The sequence below is a fragment of the Lates calcarifer genome, linkage group LG15, assembly GCF_001640805.2.
Source record: "Lates calcarifer isolate ASB-BC8 linkage group LG15, TLL_Latcal_v3, whole genome shotgun sequence".
Lineage (NCBI taxonomy): Eukaryota > Metazoa > Chordata > Actinopteri > Centropomidae > Lates > Lates calcarifer.
In genome coordinates, this window is record NC_066847.1 from 28,623,048 (window position 1) to 28,641,440 (window position 18,393).

At 37.9% G+C, this 18,393-nt stretch overlaps 1 long non-coding RNA gene across 1 annotated transcript in view; it reads right to left on the bottom strand.

The window, feature by feature from the left end:
• LOC108887925 (uncharacterized) overlaps positions 1-18,393 on the bottom strand; it is a 62,271-nt gene that overhangs the window by 32,601 nt on the left and 11,277 nt on the right. The gene's annotated exons all lie outside the window — the stretch shown is intronic.

Sequence of the window (18,393 nt, forward strand, 5' to 3'; positions counted from 1 at the left end):
AGGTCTTTCATTTTTGTTAACTAAAACAAAAGTAAATGAAAACTGACATTAGAACTAAATTATAATCAGATAACAAAATGAATACTGTAGACCGTATACACTGTAGAATTGTCCATTTTGACTTTCATCTCGGCCTTGAATTTTAGTTTCAGTCTTGGGCTTGGACTTGCCAGTTGTGTTTTTAGCTACCTGCAAGTATGATCCAATGAACAGCAAAATGAAATAAAATAAGAAGTAAGGATGACAGAGTTTTGTGCAGCCGACAGACAAAATAATGTTTCTTTAGATGATGAAATTAGCCCAGAGGGAATTATGACTGTGTCTTCAAACTGCATCGATGATGGAGTGGAAGTCAACCCAACTCTCAGACACGCTACTCAGCTTTCAATTTAGGCAAGCCTTTTCTCCTCAGCTACACAAGCTCAACTCACAGACCAGGGGCCACAATTAGCAGCTAGCCACTCTGACCAGGGAGAAAGACCAAATGACATCCGCACCTAAGCCCTCCTAAGCCTGGGGAGCCGGGGCATGGAGCAGCCTCAGCACTCTCTACCTTCCACTCAAGCATGGCCTCTTTAGGTGGTCCACACACTGGGGATTGATGGTATATTTTTACTGGAATTAGCGCTGTTTAGCATCCCCCTGGGAGGTGGGAGTGCCGGGGATGACCAGCTGGGTGGTTATACAGTAGGCTATAAGAGGTTACAATGCAAAAACTGGAATATTGGATGAGTGTTTTTCATGTCTTGGCTTCACGGTGGTGGCACAAAGCTGGGATCAGTCTGGATGCCATGTTCCCTGGATAATCACATCCACCACTGGCATGAATCTTATGCCAAAGAGAGGGACAGCAGACACCAGGAGCATACATTTAGTTTCAAACCTAATGTTTCCAAACAGACGTGATGAAAACATCTTAAATGACTAAAATATGGAGGTGTGTTGTTTTGAAAAAAGTGATTTAATTCAATAAAAGTGTTAGCTTGATTTTCAAGGGTGGTAAATTCCAATCTGTATATGGTTGTCTGTAGATAGTACAGTGTAGTTGTAATACATTTTCTCAAATAACCCCACTACAGTTCTTTGCACCTTACCATGTGTATGTGTGTATTCGTGTGTGTGTTCCTAAGTGATGCCATCCCCTCACACCCACCCCCCAAATTCTCCCCCACCCATTCAAATTAGAACTTCACACACGTCGCGGCAAGCTGCCGGGTGCTCTGTGATTTCACACGACCAATTAAGGCCCTCTTGGCAGTTGTGTGAACAGTTTCATTAGAGGAGATAATATTGCAAAGTGAAATGATAAGCAATCATTATGATTAATGCCCAGACATTACATTGCTCGTTAATGAGGTGTAAATGATCTCATTATTTTTTGAAAGAGTACAGATTAGATTAAAGTGGAGTGGACAGCGCTCCTCAGTGTTCAGACAAGTTAGTGTTAATTAGGCCCAATCTCCAGGAGCAAATGAGCCGCAACCCTTTGGTAAACAATTAGGCTTCCATAGCCCTGGGCTAGATGGACAAGGATAGGCAACTGAATGGATAGATCGCAGGAGAGATGGATGTTTAGAGAGTTAAAATCTGAATTGTATACATTGTTATGTATCCATGCAGAATTATACAAATGATCTTTCTTCTTGTGCTGAACAGTAGAGTTAGGCAAATATTTGAGTTGATATTGAGCTTTTAAGTATCAGATATAAGCCTGTTCATTTCATTCAATATCCACAAGATACATACATTAAATAAAATTTCATTTTCCAGCTTCTTCTCTTTTAGCTCTAGAGAGATGCAAACCATTAAAGTATAAGTGAACAGTGATGCAGATATCAATGAGAGAAAATAACAGTGACAAAAACAGTGACACTGGATTACAGGTAGCATCATTTCCTGACTTGACTCCCTCATGTTTAGGTTGCCACTTTAATCCAGTACCAGAATGGAGGACCCTCCCACTAACAATAATATCTAACATATAGAGAGATAATTGCAGGATGTTGGTACATGGAAAAGTTATTACTGAGAAATACAGTATAGCAACAAAAACAGGGTTTGATTTTAATGAAAATCTTGAGGATTAGTGCTTTAAAGGACTTTGATCAGTCTGGCTTCTGAGTGGGGAGTTTTGGTGCCAGTAAGAAACATTAATGCAATGTCAGTCAAAAGCATTGTTATAAAAATACTGGTAAAAGCCCTGGAAAAACAACATTCAATCCTACTGAACAGCCATGAACATTACGCCTTATCAGTGCAGAGGGTACCCCCCCCAGTCCCACATTTTCAGGCATGAAGGCCCTGCAGCTGCTCTCAAGGTAACAAAACTCACACTCTTCAGGTGTTTTAAGTGAAAACAGAGGAAGAATTTTGAAGAGTTTTTTTTTTTCATTAAAAAAGAACTCAGCCTATTGATGCCAGTTTATCATTCATTGTGTGTCTTTTTTGACTCAAACTGTTTTTGTTTTTTGTTTTTTGTTTTTTAATTTAAGAACAATTTAGCAAAACAAAAACCACACAAAGGCTTTTGTTTTTGTGCTCATTTTTGACTTAAGTAATGAAATTCATTCATTCAGCACGACCCAATTATTATTGTGCTGTATTGAAATTATTCTCCGCTTAATTGTTGAAGTACCACAATAACGTCTGTAAACACAAAATAGTTTCAGAGTTTGGAGATGTAAGTGTGAAGTTATGAAAAAAAAACTATGAAAAAATGTGTCTTTTTTCAATAATTAAAACAAATTGTTGTGAAAACGGAACAGAACCAGAGTCGCTTTCACTGAGACAAATCCTGACGTCTCAGAGGTTAGTGTTCCTGTATCTCATCTAAAGACAGACTGGACCAGCCACAGTGGGAAATGTCTGCCTCTGACAACATCGATTTTACCATCCTCTTCCTTTGTCTGTAAAGATATGTTTAGATTATGACAAGAAAAGCAATGCTGTAATCCCTCTGCCATAGGAGTTATGTTTTAGAGACATCAGGCCCTTATCGGTGATTGATAACGCTTAACTCAAAAACATATAGAAGCATTAGGAACGTCAATATTTTGCCAGCGACTGAAGGTGACCCCTGGTTCCTGTGTTTGCAGTGTGTGTGCGGAGGGCTTTGATGGTAAATTTGTAAGGGTGGTTATGTGGGGAGGCTATTATGGATTTGCTATCTTGGCCTGAAGTGTTTGCGGCTGATTATGTGATTAAATCAATAATAATTTCTGTTTGGGCTCCTTTGCTCCTCTGCTTCATCTTCTTTTTCCTGTGTAGTTGAGCGGAACGATGGGTGGGGACTGGTGTACACAAGTACAAATGCCACTTGCACACACACACATACAACCATATACTACACACAGCGGAACAACTGTGCAGCAGATGGCATTCGGGGCACATTGCAGGGTCCAAAAAGTTTACAGGAATCCATCAGCAGAGAAAGTCATATGAAATGGGAAAAATGTTAAAAATCTTGTGTCTGTCATCTGTGTAGAAACACATGAATACATCTTTAACACAATAAGACAAATTAAGACACCCAGGACATGTTCTCAACAAAGTAACACATACCCAACTTTTACCTAATATCTGTGACCTATTGCTGTGATGCAAAATTCAAAATAAGACTAAAGAACATCTCCGCTCTATCTGTCTCACTGTTCCTCAGACCCTGGTTTGTTGCCGACTTGTGCCAGCCACTCCTTAGCAACCACAAATGCTCCCCTCTCTGGTTCTGCCAGGTTTGTTGTTATGTCTAGACTGCAGGAAATGCAACATTACATTTGTTTACAACCAACAGGAACTAGAACCAGAAGCTGTTACGTGATTAAAGAGTGCTACCCAGAGAGAGTGTGTGTGTGGCTCAACCCCCTGGGTTTGGCAACGATCGACTCGATATAGGCAAACCAAAACGGAGAAAGAGAGCAGAACCGCCGTCCATGTCAGTTAGATGAACAGATTACATTCACAACACAGCATTCTCACTAAGATTCCAGGTACTGAAAGTAAGTTAGAAAGAGCCAAGCTTGTGTGTTTTTGTCTGTTTTGTGTGTACTGTATTTACGCTGGTGTTTATTTGAGCATGTGACTACGTATATATCCATTTAGTGTGTCTGTGGCTGCGTGTGTGTGATTGTGTGTGGCTGAGTTAACTCACAATCCCTCAGCACCCTCTTAAATCTATACCCAATAAAAATCAGCGCCGTCTCGAAAAAACAAAACCCAGGGAAACATCTGTAAAACATCGATTTTGCAGATTGCAAACCAAATGCATGGCTAATGAGAAAAGAAATCATTTTTGATTAATTAACCTAAAAATTGGAGAATCTAAGCTGCCACCAGGGAAATGACAAGTGCTGCAGGCCTGATCACACAGGCGGAGGACATACTGTAGAGCTGCTCCCAGCCCCAGCTCGCTTGGGGAGGGAAGAAGGAGAGACTTTGGGAATGCTGGTAGTTGAGGTATGGCTCCCATTACCGAGCCAAAATCACCAAGAGTCATTGTGGTGATCAAATGGAGGAGTAAAATATTTTCCACTCAATGACTGTGCCCATTTATTCGTGAAGGAAAAAATGTTGGTTGGCTATCTGCATAGGTGGAATTTACTGCTTTTACAGTACTATTTCAGTATCTGTCATGTTATTTAAAGGGTTGGTTCACCAAAATTACACCAACACACACACAAACATAATTTCTCACTTACCTCCAGTGGTATCTAGCTTTTCAGACAGTATTATAAGCCACCCCACTACAAGTGAGGTGAATGAAATTTTTGTGGTGCCTAAAGTATTGAAAATTACTCATTTAAAAACCTTACACGCTGTGTCCCAGTTACTCTGTATAGATAGTTTTCATTGGAACTCCTTCGTTACTCTTGAATATTTTCAGTCTTGGAAAAGTACTGTAAGCGCCATAAATAAAATTCCATTCACCTTCATTGTTGTAGGGCTAAGAAAACCAAAAACATTTTGGTGGCTAGATAACACCAACACGTTGGTTCCTAATCCTTTTCACTTATACAAATTAAATATCTATCTGCAGCTATCTTAAATAGTTGTATATGTCTATGGATAAGGTCGGGGTAGTTGTCAAATTAATATATCATGGTTTAAATTATTTTCAGAGGTCTAAAAAGTTAACATTATGTAGTAATTTACAAGAAAAAGCAATGATTAGAGGAATATATGTTTGTTTCACTTGGTTGAACTTTTCATATTGTTATCATATTTTCTAAATATCAGATTTATGTTAAATTTATGTTAAGACAACCAGACATGACGATCCATTCGATCCACATACCATCACACCTATGAACATTTACAGCTTCAATACTGAATCCTCATAGTCATACTACGTAACGCCTTACCATGTACATTATAGGAGATGTCTATCCTCTGCATACAGTGTAATCTCAGTATATGCACAATAGTATTTTTTTTTTGTAAATAGAGTAATATACACAGTGTTAATATTAGCACTCTTTGCACTGTCATGCACTCCTTGTGCTACATACAACAACACCCTGTGCATACCTACATAACTTGTATCAACCTTGTCTCTTGTCTGTATTTAATATCTTTATGTTATAGTTGTTTAAGTATGCTTATACTTGTTTACCTTGATATTTTTCTTAGGCTGTGTGTCCACATCTGTTTCATCCTATAAATTTGCTCTGTGTGCTGTGCTTTAAATACACTGAGAGCTACTGAGTGCAGTCAGTATATATGTGTCAAAAAAGCCCATAATGTTGATTCTGAAATGATCTCAAACTGTGATGCCGTGAACTTGTTTTTTTTTTACGTCATCATTACCATCATAGACCCTGATTAAAAACACCAGAGAATTTTACTTTTCTTATCTGAAGTGTGCCCTCTTCTTAGTTGCAGTAATTATGAAGAGAAGGTGAGCATTTCCACTTTACCATGTAAAAAAATATTTTCGCCTTGATTTCACCATTATTATTTTGCTATTTTGAAGTTTTGTTTTCAGGATATCGTCACTATTTTTTTCTAGCTGTAACACACTTGCCCTCTCAAAGTTTTGTATCCTCAGACAGTTAAGTGCCAGCTGCAGTTGGCTGAATGGGGATTATGAATAGGTTTTGGAACTTGTTTTTAACTAATCAAATTACATAGCTGTAGCCACACATTGTACACTCACACACAAATACTGTAGTTTGCACAAAAACACACACTCATAATCAAGGGCTCTTTTCTGCTCATTCACATTTCAGAAGTAAACACACACACACACACACTTACAGAATTGAGGGAGGGTGCAGAGAGCCAAGTTGAGTTGCTGCACTCACAACACAGCTGGTTTTCCAAGGTCAATAAGAAACTTGGAGTGTTTATTTGTCCATGTGCTTTATTTGCTTTCTAATACAGCCGAGGCTCTGATTTGACAGATCTACTTGAAAAGAATCATAGCGCTTTAACGTCTAAAGAGCGTGGGAAATTTCCACCCATCAAAGAAGTTTCTCCCTCTGCCCTTCCTCTTTTTCATTCTATTAGTTTTTCATAATTCATTACCACCCTGTCTGTTTTTTCCCGGTGTCTTAATTTTCCCTTTATTTGCCCTCAAGAAAGCATAATGCTTGTACCCTAGCAGCTCACCAGTGTTGCAGTAACAACCTCCTACCCCTCTGATGGCTAGACAGTAGGCTATTGTAGAGCTGAATCGCCATAGATTTATAGCCAATAGTCCTGGGTTCCCAGAACGCAATGTCACTCTGTCACGCCGTCATCAATCTGTCTGTTTCACTGCTGAAAAGTAGCACAACATCAAGAGTGATACTTCTTTATGCATGATCTCATTTTTATCAGCTGCCTGTCTGTCATAGGTAAAATGTGTGGGCACAAAGAGCTCCATTTACTCACGACAAGTCTGGGTGCAGCCACATCAGACATCATCTACTAGCTCCAGATTGCACAATTAACAAGGGGCTGGTTGAGTGCCAAATGTGGCCATTGTAGCAAATGAATACACCTTTTGACGCCAAAGCTTTTCCAAGACATTTAATCTTCATTAAGCTGTAAAACCTGCAGCATGTTAACCTTTTTCACACATTAATATCTTCTCATGACACAGCATAAGCCTTCAATATGAAGAATTCTACTAATGTAATATAATCCCAATATTAAGTGTGATTGGATCTCCAGCATTTATCTGCTGTAGATTTAAAATATCTTTTTAACACTGACAACTTTGCTATATTCTACTAAAACATGTTCAACAAAACAAAACAAAACAAAACAAACAAACAAAAAAAACAGATAAAGTCTGCTGACAGAGACAATACACTGCTATCTTGCCTTGCTCATAAACTGTTACCTTCCAGAGTCATTTCCCATGATCTACACACACAGATATTGAACATCATAAATCAGCTTCATAAAGGTCGTCTGAGAGATTGTGTCTTTTTGGAAAAAAAAAAAAAAAAAAACATAAAAGAGAAAGGAATCTAAATCCTCATGATTAATGTGCCCCCAAACCCTCTCAGAGCCATGGTAACCAGGGCAGTTTGCCATGCCATTTAGAGGATCCAGGCGCTGACATAAAAGAAGCATTTTCCTAGTCTCTCACTGATGCATCTCCTCAGTTCAAAAACAGTTAAAGTCTTAAAGAGTTCTCAGTCCCCCATCTTGTTTCAAGCAGGAAACAAAAAACAATATTCTACTGAAGCCAAATGTTGTTATATAACATGATAATTTAATAAACAGCAAACATCTTTACAATGTCCATCCATGTCCATTAAGTACTCATGTGTCATACACATACCACACTCATCTCTCTGTCCTCAGATACTCTTAAGAAACTTGTTTCAGTGAACAATCAAAATGAAAGGACTTGTGTCATAGTGCAGTCACGACATATAAATCATAATCTCTTGTAAGAGAAGAACATCAGTGTCAGATTTTACACTGGCAATTCCTCCTATTAATCACGTACAGAAACAAGACAGGGCTAAAACAGATGTCCGCACATGGCATCATGGCATCATGGCATTCCTGAGCTGAGGTTTTAGGGGGAAATTTGTGAAAGTGGAGAGACTAAGAGGCTTTTCACTGCAGGAAAATGCTATTGTAAGACACAGGCAGGTCAAATATTGACATGTGGCAGCAAGAATTTCCCTAGTTTTCCACCTAATTTTACCATGGGGCTCAATAAAGTGTCTTCTCACAGAACTTAAAATCAATTTTCCAGTAAGAAGTAAGGGACATACCAATAAGAATCATTAACCGGTAACATATACCAGTGATATGTTTCTGTAAAAGTTCCAATAATCATGCTTAAAAAAATAAGGGCATAAATAAATATATACCTCACAATGAATTTAGAAAATTAAAAACAATGGTATTTGTTTTCTTTCATTTTTTACACCCAATAAATCTGAATATATATGCCCAACAAAAGCGTGCTTTCAGGTAAATAGGAGGACTTTTATAGACACCCAATAAAGTAGTTTTTTAGATGTACATAAAATAGAATGGTGAAGGGAATTACAGAGCGTTGAGGCAGAAGTAAATGAGAAGTATGGACATAAAAAAAGAGTGAAACTCACCCGCTATGACAGATCTGCGATTATAAGTTTGCTGTTGATGCCTCAGATCCGTCAGCTACCTGATGCGTGCCTGCTTTAATTTACTATGTCAATAACACCGCTGTGGAAACACAGCCAGCGTGATAGATAGAGACGATTTGCATGGACTTCCCTCCAAAGTGCCAATTCTTGAAAGTAAAAAGGTGCAAAAAAGAAGAAAATAAAAAGTGCCATTTCTAAATCACCTTACATACCTTTGTGGGTACATGCAGCAACTGTTTTTTCTTTCTTTCAGGAGCTGGTGTTCATTTTGAGCACTTTCAATTTATGAGGCATCAACATTCTACTCAAGTAATTAGTCACCACAGTCACAAGTGGATGTAAATGCAGTTTGTTTTGTGCTGTACCAACATAATTCTGCAGTTTGGGCAAAACACAGTCAATTGAAGATCAATCTTAAAACTTTAAAGTGCTAAATCTACAAGTTTCTTTGCTGAAAGTGAATTAGACAAGAAATCTACAAAAAAAAAAAAAAAAAAAAAAAACATTTATAAGTCAGAAAATGTTCTTTCAGTGAAGACCTGTCAAAAATGACATTTTGTATATTCCAATATATCAGGACACATTAGACATATTAATCACAGTTAAACGGATCGAAATTTGCCGTGACACAAAGTAGTTCCAAAAAGTTTGATTTACCTTCATTACAGCTAAGGACTTGACTGTTTTCTCCAACAAAAGGTCTTGACAGGAGGCCACAAAGTTCAATTAAATGAAGAGTGGAGAGGTGAGCATTGATTTAAAAGACAGTATTTCAAACTGCACCCCAGAGTACAGGGCAGGGCTCTCACACTGATGACACTAATTCTTCAGGGAAATTCATGTTAGTTGGTGTCTAGACATTTTATTACTTGGCCAAAGCACCAAAGCATGGCTATCTTCCCATTTCGAAGACTCAGCTGCCTACTTAGAGGCATAAAAGTTCTAGCCTAACATCTTTCAATCACAGCAGCCTTGTTCTTGGATCAGGTCAGTTTGGCTTCCTAGCTCATTGATAATCAGAGGTATCCATTGACAACCTGTTAATAAAATGGGGCCATAAGATAAAGTCTCTAAAATGATAATACTGGCATACCACCAGCACTGAAGTGAGATATGTCAAGTTATTTTGTTGCTCCAAGTGTCTACATTTGCATCTACCACAGTACTAATTTATATTTAAATATTAAAAATTCACATTCGACACTTCCTGCAGGTACCTCGAAAGCCTTCCTCCTTGAAAGCCTTTTTGTCAGTGGATTTACAGTGAGCTGATTCAAACTACAGTTGCAGGCACTTCTTGCAGTTTTGTATAAAGTCCACAAGACAATGTTTTGTCAAAAGACATGTCACATTTCTGAATCAGAATTTCTGTGCTGTCTTGACCGCACACATTGAAAGAGGCAAAGAGGAATGAACAAAATTGAAATTAGCAAGAGAAAATACAATTTGGAGTGTATTTCAATCCACTATATTAGGAATTGAGCACAATGGGATACACAACTATTAACGCTAATTCTCCAGTCAGTCCAACTAAACCAATGCAGATGAAGCAGAAAGGTCCATGCATCAACTCATTCACCTGGGCCAAACATTATGCAACAAGTTCTCCAAACTAGACAACCATATACTGTAAGTCATTTGTCCCCACCGTATTGTATGACCCTTAGGAGCGTTTCCTAAATTAGCACCCCCACACAAGCAGGAGATATGCCACAAACTGTTAAAATAAATAATTATATAAATAATTAACCCATTCATGATGTGACAATGCTATGGTAAAGGTTTGGTCAGGTTTAGATGCAAATACAACTTAGTTAGGTATAGGGAAAGATCATTAGAAGACCTTCGTCATCATGGTTACAGTAATAAACACATGGTGATTGAAGTCACGGTTAAAAGAAACAACGCTGATTAATGGTTTGAAACAGGAAACAAACAGCAGTTCCCCTTGTTTAATTCCAGTGTTTTGTCGATCCATCCATCCACCATGACCTCCTCCTACTGTAAACTTTGTTGCTCTGTAACAACTTCACCTGACTTCCTTCTTTGTTCCCGTTGTAGTTACTGCAGCCACTAGAGGGCTTTGTAACTTGAACGTAAACAGCTAATTTTGGGACATGTACTTAAAAATCTGGTGCCGTCTCTCCTTAACAAAATATTACAATGGCTTGTGACAAATTGCTTGCACAAATTACCATTATTCTTATCATTTATTATGGGTGGAGAGTCTCTTTCTGTGACTTATGACCAGTTCAATCTACAAATGAAAATTTACATGCCTCTAATGAGTATTTCAAAGCAATAAAAGAAAAGAACAATCAGAAAAAAACACATATTTTTGTGTGTCATTTTCAGGAAAATTCTAGGGATACATGCTATCATTTTATCAAATTATTTAAAAGGTATAATTGCTATATTACATCTATCTGGCAGCATCTTTGATAAATAGCAGTAGTGCTTTTGATGCTTGACTGACCATACAAACTGCTGTTTGTTGAAAACTAGTCATTTCTAACAGAGTCTTTCTTATGAATATTTAAGACAAAACTATGCATATAGTATATTTATAACTATATGTTAATCAGTTTTGTTACAGTTAAGGACTAGAAAAAGCGACTACTATTTGAGAAAAAATTCATTCATTCATAGTAAAAAGATGCAGAAACACTCACACACACACATATACACACATACTCAAGTTGATTAGCAGGGCTCCTGTGAGCGCGTGTCACGTTTTAGTGGAAAATTACACCTCTTTCAACAATTCCTCAGTCGGAATCCCATTCTAAAGTGGATTTTATCTGCAAATCACAATTATTTTGTTCATGCTCTGTTTTAATGGGCACACCCGCTGGGCTGAAGAAGACACTTCTCTATTCATAAATGTATTACTGCTGGGGAATCATTAACTTATTGTTAGCAGCGCGACTGATGGCTTATTGACATGACAACATTCAACCAACACTTTTGTCTTTAAGCCGTACATCCATATCACTGAAAACAATGTCATCTACCCCATTTTCACCACTCCCCCTTGTGTGTTTGAGCTTAGTGGAAGGCTTTTCAGTGACCAGGAAAAAAAAAAGTTCCCAGCAAGAGATAAGTGTAGGCTGGGTTTCTGGAAAGACTGAAGAGGTTTTCTTTATGACGAGGAATAAGAAAAACAAAAGCACCAGATGCCACAGTAAATGGGACAGGAGGGTGTGAGATGATGTTAGACAGAAATCACTGTTTGCTGAAAATGATATAGTGCTTCTGTTTGTGTCAGCTTAAGAGAATAGCGATAAAAGCCTAAATAGTGGCAAAACAGAGCAGAGAGGATAAATTGCTATGTGTGAATTATCTGAGAAGTGAAGCTCTGTCTGATATTTATGGCTGGAGATGCAGGAGAGTCATAGAGTCAGACCGTTTGCACAGATGGTGGCCATCCTTGGTCAACATTCAAATAAAAACGGAATGAGCGTCTCCCTCTGTGTCCAGCTATTCCTCTCTCAGTGAATGCAGACGCAGATAAAAGGACGGGGTGTAAAAGTGTTTAAGTAGGCAGAAGTTGTAAAGAAGGAGAAAAAAGCAGAATCGCTATTCACTGCTTGTGCAATCCTTTCTGCCTTGTTGAACTTTATTAAATTCTGTCGTTCTCTCCTTCCCGTCTGGCTTCCTTTGTCAGCTTCTTCTCATGCGTAACTCAGATTTTTTTTTTTTTTTTTTTTTTAACAGAGGTGTTGTGGAGGGCATTCAGGCTGAAAGAATGTGTTGGTGATAATCATACCACAGTGTACCAATAAGAATCCCACTGAGATGAATCACGTTTTAAAATCTGGAGCGGAAATCTGGAGTGGAGCGGGGTATCAGAGTGTTGAATGCTTATTGTTCAGAAAATGTCTGAGTTAGTGAGGGTTTCTGTGATGAGTGCTGCGATCACACCGCAGGCCTACGTGCTTAGGGGTGAATCACTGCTCAAATTTGACTTTTGGAGCAATTGTTTATACAGTGTCTGATACCGAAATGAATTCACAAGTCTCAGAAAGTTTACACTCGGGGCAGTTAATTCAAAATGATACTCCTCATCAGTTTTCTTTTCCTCTTAGCTCTTTTGATCACATTTCATTGTGCATGCCATCAACTTTTGACTTCAGTGAGACATTTTCTAATCTTATCTGGGGAGATAACATTAACCAGTAACTCACTAGAACAATGGCAACAATTTTGTGAAACTCTGAAAAAAATAAAGATAATTTTGTGACTGAATTATTTTTCTTATCTTATGCTTCCTATCCTTTTAATCATCTTGCAAACCCTATCTTGCAATCTCTGGCCAGGGCCCCAACCCCAAGGTTGGGAACCACTGATGTAAATAACAACGAATTGAGATATGTGCTTTTCTGTTATTGGCACAACATTGACTCAGACAAGCTTCCATAACCCCAAATTTAACATGACATGACAAAATAGAACACAGGAAAAAAAATTATTAGAGTGTCTAAACTGTGTGTGTGTATATATCATAATCTTCAAGATCCAATTTTGTACCACATGTTAGCTGCAAAAAATACAACTGTATGCTGATTGAAGCTGATGAAAACATCAGGTGTTTCAAATGTGAGGGAAGAAAGTGTGAATTGAGACGGAATTGCACTGACGTGAAATATTCTCTGGATGCTAAAATACATAATTAGAAATGTTACTATATTCAAAAATTTCCTTTAAAGTACATCTACACTGACTCATGAATGCATGAAATGACTACACAGCATGATCCCTGCAGAAATAAAAGTTTTAAAAAAGTCACATCCTCATATGATCTGGGATCTCAAACATTTCCATATGATGCATCCCATGTCACAGACACACGCAAGATTTTGTCCTCTGCACTGTATGTTATAGTAGAACATTTTATAATGAATTAAATCACAGTGTAAATAAACAGTTCTTTGTGTTGCCTGGGATTCATGGAGGTCTCCAGACTCCACTTTGGGAGGTTCAGGATACCTATATGAATCACATCAGCCCTGCAGTCTTTTTTTCTGTCTAAGAGACAAGTTTGGTCTCGAAGTATGTCGGCAGTCTGGCCATTCATTACAGCAGCTATGAAAGCCAGGCTAATGGATATGAAAGCGCAATCAATTGGGCAGGAAAGGGAGATTAGGGAAGGATGAGTCACCATATTCCTCCTTCTTGACAACCATGTCATGCGTCGCAGGCTCTCTAGGGAGGCTGCTGATTGATGCCTATCTTTCATCAGTCCAGCTTTAATCTGACATTCCTCATGCTTTATAATCATATCAGCAGAAAAATCTATATCACATCATCCTCTCTTTAGCTGCTCCCCACCTGTAGAGCAGAATATACTTTTGCTTTTATAGGAAGAAAAAAAAAAACTGACAAAGCTGACAGTAGTGAGAGGCACGTCTTTATCTATTGATCACATTGTGGAAAAAAAAATTGAGAGGAGATGAAGACAAAGCGTAAGAAAAGGCTGTTCCGTAAAACAAACAGTGATTGCGGAGTGACATTCTGGGAAGAAGTGGCAGACTCTCTCCTGGTGTCGGCCAAACAAACAAACAGAGGAGCGAGACAAAGTGCAACCACTGACCTTTGTTCAAAGAAGCCATCTAATCTGTTTCCACTTTACTTAATTAGAAAAAGCAGAGGGATTTTTAATGTGCACAGTGTTAATGGGAAACAGCTCACAGGTGCTAATTAAAAAGAAAAAAAAACTGATCTCTTTTGTAACTTTGAGTCCATTAATCTATATATTCATCCGTCACAAACTTGGCAAACTTCTCTGATTGTATGGACTCTGTTTTTAAAGCCTGATAATACCCCAAATATATATAATATATTAAAAAAATCACATATTCTTAAATCAGAGTAACCATACATATATAAATGTTAATTCCACAAACATATACACATTTATGTACCATGAATTACAGGGTCTGGCTTTTGTCAAACCTGAGAGCTTTGTAATTTAAACTTTTTCTCTCTATTGCTGATGGCTTTTCCCTACTGAAGGCTACGGTTTTACACAGACAGTGATTAACCACTGCTTTACAGGTTTGACAGAGGTAGCATGTGTGCCCTTGAGGTGGCAAATACATTAATTTCCTCTTTGACTTTGCCTGTTAAAAGGAGCCGACACTGTGCTGCACTGCCAAAACAGTGTGACGACAGGAGGTGGCCAGCCATAATTTCGACTAAAAATCAGGGGAATTACACAAATGCATATTATATCATAGAAAAAAATAATATTGACAATGAATTTTAAACCTGCTTTGGAAACATTTTATGTGAAATAATTTTGAATGCAAAATGTACACACACACACACACACACACCTTATGTTATATATATATATATATCATATTACCTTGTTGTAAGACTATACCTGTAAATGACTACCCACGAGTCTTCATTTTCGCATTCTGTAGGCCTATCGCTAAAAAAAGCTGGCAGTTTTGAAACTGGAAAAGTAGTTAGATCCCACTGTGACAAGGTACAGGTAGCAGTTCCTGCAACTATAGACATCATAATATTAGTGAGAAATTTATAGCAAAGGAATGTAAACTAAAATATTTTATTTGAGTGCAGTTTTTTTTTAGGTATTTGTGCTTGTACTCACGTTATACTTAATGCTTATAGGACTTCTGCTTCACCACATTTTAGATCATCATTTCACATTTTGACTTCATTCAGTCAAACATTGTATTAGTTAGTTTTGAATGCATGATTTTACAAACATGATAATACATAATACATGGCCCAGTATATAAAATAGCTCCGCCTTGTCCTACAGCAGTACTGAAATCCTGCTTAAATATTACTTAATCCATCAGTAATAATAATCTAATATCTCAGTGTAAATAATATTACAGGGGCTATTTTTCATGATAAATAATTTCACTTTCAAAACATTTTCTGCATTTAGCTGATAATACTTCTGTACTTAAACACCATGAAACCTTGTTTTCACAATCAGCATCTTACTGTGAGTGATTGGAGCCTATATAATACAACTATTATCTCTCTCTCTCTCTCACACACACACACACACACACTTTCCCTGTGCTTTCTACTCATTAATGTGAAGTGGGTGGGGCTCTGTTGGAACCAATCAGAATTTAGCAATATTTGAATCAGAATATCCTAATTTGTGGATTGCTTGGTCCCTGTCACTAAAATCTGATCTTCCATGGCTACACAATCCTGCTATAGCAGATAAACTGTTTTGTGAGTTAAATTCTTGATTTAAAAAAATACTTAGTGATGATGGCCTTTTTATTGTTGCATATTTAGTCATGAATATTTCATATTATAGTGAAATACTACTACTAAATAGTTTTGCAACTAAGTTTCCAGTGGCTTTAAGAAAAATCATAGATAGTAGTTGCAATGTAGTATTCTTAAATAGTACTGATACGTTTACCTCCACCACTTCATATTTGATATGTTTCAGATGTCAGGTTACTGTGTAGTGCGTTGTACTGTATTACAATATATGGCGCTAAAAATAAAAACCTACTGTCCTAAAAGTTTTGTATAATCGTTTAACATATTTTTCAAAAATAATATTTACTATAAGAAGATATTTAGAAACAATAACAGAGATTTTTGCTTCCTACGTGATATAAAACCCAGTAGCTGATGAGCTCAACCCCATACTATGCACCCTTAACCACATTAAAGCCCCTCTTGTACGGGCAGTGTGTGGTCTGCCTCTCAGGGACGGCAGGGGATGCAGGAAACAAATTAGCTTTCTTGACCTTGGCCCAAGTTTCCCTTCCACCCTTCACCCCTCCCCCCTGCCTGCCCTTCATCTTGCCACTTCAAGGGTCAGCTGGACAACAACACGCCTCTGTTGTCCTCCACAGTGGGGATATATTCAGATGAGAAACTCATATAGGCATGACGTGCATCGTGGAAAATGAGGTTTATGAGTTCAGTTTATATATGAGGTCAACTGGATGTGGTCAGAATGATTACCGGGCATACAGAACTCATGTTTGTGATGCAGGGCAGAAGAGTCATTATGAGATGAAAACACAGGGAAGGAGTAAAAACGGAGGTTTGTCAATTCTCTCACTGTATTTGAAGTTTAAAGCTAAACAAGCTCCAGGAAGGGTTAATATGAAGCTCTGAATGAAGGCAGCTAAATTTCAGCATGGGCTTAAACAGTCAAATCACTTGAAGAAAGAACATTTCCAGACAACATTAAGCAGCCACATAGTCTTTTTCACCCTGACTCATAAGGTCAAGATTGCTATCATACACACACACACACACACACACACACACACTGTTACTATCATGAGAGAGGGGTTGGTTTTTCTAACATGTTAATAAGTTTAAAATCTCAAATGTCATTTTCATTGCCATGGCGGCCTGAAATAAGAGACCTTTGGCTAGAGGAGTGAAAAGAATCCTTTCAATGATAGATATTGGATTGTAACACCAACAGGCAAATCTAATTCTCCCAGTCCACACGAAAGCACGTCTATGTGCATCACTGTTCAGCCTGAGAGCAAAAATAACCTGGGGTGTCCAGAGGGGGAGAGTAGCAGCACTATATTAATGCTCATACTCTTCATTGATCTATGAGGACTCCTTAATCTTGTGGGCAGCTTCCTCCTACATATATTTCATAATGTGATACATCATGCATCAATAACACTGGTAAGGGCCTATACTTTCTCATGCTGGCTCACAGCATTTATTGATCCCACAGTGAAGTAAACATGTCTTTAACACACGGGCCTGTCACTCCTCGCAGATACAACAAAATTGTCAAGGCAAGGTCCTCGTTATTAGATGCTCTAATGATGGCAGGAATCAATAGTTAACACGAAAAGATATCATCTGCAAAGTTAATACCTGTCTAGGTGGAAGATGAGGAGGTTAAAAGGAAAGGCATTGCTGTGTAGTTATAGGGAAGCAAACACATGCTCGAGACACATGTTTATTGCTCACCAACTTAAACTCTCTGTGCTGGGGATTATTTATTTGCTGTATGATTCAACTGATGTTCTGGGAATGGATGACCAAAAAATACATACAGTAAAGTGACTCAGGGCTAAGGCTTTGGCAGTGTACCAGATTGACCATATGCTTATGACTAAACGCTAGCTTAAGCCAGAGCAATTTCCTCTGCATTTTCAGCAGGCAGCCAAGTAAAAATGATTATAGGTATGAGCTTCTAAGTGTAAGGTTCAAAATATGTGTTTTTTGAAAAAGGGAAATGCTACTGGATACTGGCGTTTTTTGTACTAAGGCTGCCGACAGCACATTTGTTTTATCTTTTTATCAGGATAAAATATAGTATGGATATGGGACATGGACTGGTTATTGTTAGACCTGCTCTTCTATTACATTTTAACTTCTCTCGTTGATAAAAGTCATTTATTTTTCTTTGCCCAGGATTTTTTTCTTTTTCTTCTTGTATTCCATGGATTTTTACATAAATTTTTATCAGTTATCAATATTCTAATTTTCCCCTGTGGCTCCCCTTTTGACCTCTCTCTGCAGCCTGTGACTCTATCATTAGAATACTGATGCATTTAATGCCTGATTAAGGACCAAAATGTTGTGTCTACAAAAAAAAAATGTGCAGAAATTCAGCCAGTTTCTCCTGAATAATTTCCTTTTTCATATGCACCTGTCTATCAGGTGTGTATTAGACAACCCCATGTGCCAAAATACTGAAACAAATATATAAAAACAGGGAACAGTCTTTCCCTCTGAAAAGCTAAGGCAGGAATGACAAATTAACCTGTTACGTAAAATGTCTTATATGTGGATTAAATAACCAGCTGACATCAGA